Source organism: Empidonax traillii, unplaced genomic scaffold (genome assembly GCF_003031625.1).
Source record: "Empidonax traillii isolate 1590-97213 ecotype Southwest subspecies unplaced genomic scaffold, ASM303162v1 scaffold903:size462939, whole genome shotgun sequence".
Classification (NCBI taxonomy): Eukaryota; Metazoa; Chordata; class Aves; order Passeriformes; family Tyrannidae; genus Empidonax; species Empidonax traillii.
The window spans coordinates 187,934-192,431 of record NW_020956096.1 but is presented as its reverse complement, the minus strand read 5'-3'; the positions used below and the strand labels follow the sequence as shown (position 1 = coordinate 192,431).

At 42.5% G+C, this 4,498-nt stretch overlaps 1 long non-coding RNA gene across 3 annotated transcripts in view; it reads left to right on the top strand.

The window, feature by feature from the left end:
- Window positions 1-4,258, top strand: part of LOC114067352 — a 5,180-nt gene extending 922 nt beyond the window's left edge. Inside the window, exons 2-4 of one of the 3 annotated variants that reach the window (XR_003573382.1) lie at window positions 312-591; window positions 725-791; window positions 2,548-4,258. This is a non-coding gene — a long non-coding RNA (uncharacterized LOC114067352). Of the gene's footprint in view, window positions 1-227; window positions 592-719; window positions 792-2,547 lie in introns of those variants that run through there. The other 2 variants (XR_003573380.1, XR_003573381.1) reach the window with 2 other exon arrangements.
- The last annotated feature ends 240 nt before the right edge of the window (window positions 4,259-4,498 follow it).

The window sequence follows — 4,498 nt, the reverse complement described above, 5'->3', positions numbered from 1 at the left end:
GGGGATTGGGAATGAGAATGGGAATGGGGACTGGGAATGGGACTGGGGACTGGAAATGGGACTGGGGACTGGGAATGGGGCTGGGAATGAGAATAGGGACTGGGAATGGGAATAGGGACTGGGAATGGGACCGAGATTGGGAATGGGGACTGGGAATGGAAACTGGGACTGGGAGTGGGAACTGGGTCTGGGAATGATGGGAATGGGGCTGGGAGTGGGAACTGGGAATAAGGACTGGAGCCGGGGCTGGGGCCGGGGCTGGGACTGGGACTAGGACTAGGGCTGGGAGTAGGGCTGGGGCTGGCGGTGAGACTGGAGCTGCTGCTGCCCAGGTCCCCCCCCAGGGCTGAGCCAAGGCGGGAAGGGGTCGAGAGGACCCTGATGGGAAAGGAGCCAATTGGACAGAGGAATTGACCTCAGTTAGAAAGAGGGAATTTGTAACAGGAAATGAGACTGTCCATGTGAAAGGAAGGAATCAGATAGTAAATCCAGTGTGGGAGCAGCAACACAGAAGAAATGGGTTTATAACACATAATAAACTGATCAAGAGTGTAAAATATGATGTTCTGGGGGGAAAAGGCATCTCTAGAGGTGTCTCAGTGGAAGTGTCTCATGTAAGACACAGGGAAAAGCAGTCTCTGAAAGGAACAGGGAACATTGTACAAACAGATCGATAGGAACCAACCAAGTGTTAATTAGAGGTTATTCTTTATCACAAGAGCAGGGCCCTGACAATGAAAAGGAAAAAATCCACAACCCCTCCCCACCAAAGCTCCTGTATGATTGAAAGGGTAAATATATTTCTCTTTCCATTTGCAGAATATTTCCTACCCAAAGAAGGCACAAAAACAAACCCCGCAATGGCACCTGTGCAGACCAGTGCCTTACCTGGTCCTAAACAGAGCTTGAGAAGTAGGTGAGCAAGACTGTGACATGGCTGCCCATTCTTCAAAGCCAGAAGCAGGATTTGTGCATCCAGGAATTTCTTCATGCTCCTGTGTCAGTGGATCAAAGGTTCATGCACAGCAGGCAATGTGATGTTAAACAAAAGTTTTTCAACAACTTGTACTGAAAATATAAGAATATTTTAGGAATAATTTTAGGAGCATCTCACTTGTGAACAGAGTCAGCCTACAAGTATCTCAAAGTCCATTTTTATAAATGCTGTTACTTTAGACATTTATGCTGCCAGTTTTTATTTTGCCCTGCCCTGTGACTTCTCCTTTCCTTGGGCCATAGATATGGGGAATGCTGAAACAGCATTACTGCCTTATATGCAGAGGATGCTTCGTGCTGCCAACATGTGTCCTTACCTGGCTGTGCTGGGCAGACCCTGTGAGCAGGTGAGCCCTCACCTATCTGCTCACTCACTTCTCCCAGTGAAGTGGGATGGGGGAGAGAATCAGAAGGGCAAAAGGGCAAAAGTGAGGGAAAAAAATCCACAAAACCTTGTGGGTTGAGATACAGACAGACAAATAAGTGAAAAGGCAAAAAAAAAAAACGGGAAAAACCCCACCAAGTGATGTAGAAGCAATCACTGACCATCCACAGACCAATGTCCACCTGTTCCCAGGCAATGGGAAAAAATCTTGGAAGAAACTCTTCCCCAGCTTTCTTGTTGAACATGATGCCACATGGGATGGACTTCTCTCTGGGCAGCTGAAGTGTGGCTGTGTTACCAGCACTGCTCTCACCAGCCTGAGCACAGCCCTGCATCAGCTGCTGGGCACAAAGCAAACTCTGTCCCAGTTAAACACAGTACACTAAGAACCAGCTCTTGAAAGGAGTTCTTTTGGCCAAACAAGAATGTTTTACAACAACATTTAGCAGAAATAAAAGTGTCTGGACAACAATAACATTTATATAGATGTGTATGTCTGTGTATATATATATATATTTTGTATTGATATATAAATTCATATATTCTGTATGTATATTTATAACATGTATATATAGTGTGTGTGATTGATTTGATTTGAAAACCAGTGTTAGAGCTTTGCTAGTGATCTGCAGGTCTGAGGTGGGGAGGTGTCCCAGCACTGCTGGGAACAGCAGCAGCAGGCCCCAAGCTTTGTAGCACTTCTAAGCCGTGTTTGTGCCACTGGTAGTGTTTGTGTTCACTTCAGGAGCCTTTGTTGCAATCACAGTGCTCATAAAAATACTAATATGCTGGACAGAACTCACTGTGGTGCCAAAGAGATAGAAAGGAACAACACATATCAGCATCCTGCAATGTAAATAATGGCTTGGAGACACTGGATTCATTTGCTTATTGAATCTGGACACACAGTTTCAGTTTTTTCCTTCAGAAATGTTTTGTTTTCCATATATATTTTTTTCTGTATATGCATGTGTACGTATATGGGAATATCTGTCATTATATATATTGTGTAATATTCCATGTTGTATTTGTGGAAATAGATTATATATATTTTCTACACTTATTTCCCCCTCCCTCCTCTCAGTCTTTGGCTAATAGGCTGTGTGAATTTGATGTGTCATGATTAATTCACTTTTTGAATTTTGCTCTTTCTCCCTCCTTTTTAGCACCAGCTCATAAGTGACCTGGAGCTTGGACTGGGAGTGAGTTTGATTTGAGAGCCCTTAGTGAGGATACAGGACCAGTGATGGGGAGGTCAGGTACTCATGAGAGATTTGTAATAGTGGCATGAATGTCTGCCCAGACTCAAGCTACCACATATCTAGAAGAATCTTTAGGCCTTCTTTAGGGAGGAAAGGGACTGGCATAAAAGTACTTCAGGTGTCTCATCCATTAAAGATAACTTTCAGAGCATGGCCAGACGAAATATCTGCTCCTGAATCTGCATGTCAGCAGTTCTGGTGTCTGTGCTGTTGTGAGAGCTTCCTAGGAGAGAATCAGAACTCACAGGCATGACTGAATAAAAACCTATGATTCCAGAAATCATTGGGGAGCACTGAACCTGAAGGGTGTTGTTGTTTCCATCCCCTATCCAGTAACAAGTCTTCATGGAGTAGAGGAGGTATGGGCTTGCATTGGAAACAGAGGAGGGAGAGACAAAAAATTAAGAACTAAAAACTGTGTGTCAGAAGCCTCATCTGCTCACAGCAGTTATGGGGCAAGAACCAGACCAAACCAGACAGAGAAGGAGGAGAGCTCTTCTTCCATTTCGGTTTCAAGGAAGAGGATTAATATTTGATAAGAAAAATCAATTAGCTCACAAGTAACATGGAGATTCTGTCCATAATCTATGGAAACAATCCTTAAAGAAACCTTTTAATGCATAGCATCCATGATGGTTTGGAAGTCTTGGAGCGTGTTTGTTGGAAGCTGGTTAACTCAAGCTTTGCCTTAGGTTCTACCTTGTAAGAATATCTAGGAGTTTATTATTGTCTCTTGGCTATAAGGCCTCTTATGTTTTGTCAAATCCCATTCATCTTAATTCTTAACTTGAATTTGTAGGTGCTCATTCATTCTGGTTTTTATTTTAACTATTACCTAGTTTCTTCACCTATGCATCCATATATGTGTCATCGTAACATTTTGCCGTGACTGTAAATCTATTGCAAAGCTGCAGCACTTTTGTTATTTCTTAGAGCTCTCAGAAGTCCTGGTTTTAATCCTCTCATAAAACCCTAATTGTTTTGTTTATACTTTTCATTGTAATTTTAATGTAAGTTTTACAGAAAGCTCCCTGTAAGTAGTATCAACTCCTCCTGCCCTCGACCTTCTTGTGCCAGTTTTTTTCTGATTTATTAGCTTTTATCTGAAAAGAGGTAGTCTCTCCTGGTACATGCTCCCTCTTGTTTATCTGGATTTTCTATCACCAAGTTCTCAGTCTCAGGGACTCCTGAAGTGTAGTGATCAGTCCTTTAACACATAACTTATTGAAGCATGTGTCATTATTTGCAGTCTGTTCCCAAGGGATTGCCTTATATGAGAGAAAACAGCGAGACTGGGTTTGTGACAAGTTGTGTTAAATCTTTTCGAAAAGACCTCTTCAGTCACGAGCAGGGAGGTTACAGTTGTAGTAAGGACATTTGCAGGCAGGAGAGGGATTTTATTTTGTCAGTTGTTATGCTTCATTTTGCAATCAATTGTGTATTTCCTCTGAAAAAAAAAAAAAAAAGGAGCAGGAGCATCATTATGTAATCATTTAACATTGTTATTGTTTAAACCCAGCTGGAAATAAAGCACCATGCAGCCATTTGCTCAGGCCCCCCTCCCTCCCCCTCCTACCCTGGTGGAATGGGGAGGAGAATCAAAGTAAAACTTGTATGTTGAAAAAAACTCCAATTTAATCATTGAAAATAAAGTAAAATACAGTAATAATGGCAAATTATAATAATAAAAATGATAATAAAAAGGGAAAAACAAGTGATGTACAATGCATTTGCCCACGACATGCTGACAGATGCCAGACCTCCCTTCCCCAACCCAGATTGTTATTCTGTAGTGTGGAATATCCCTTTACGCAGTTTGGATCCCCCAGCCCAGCTGTGCTCCCTCCCCGTTTCC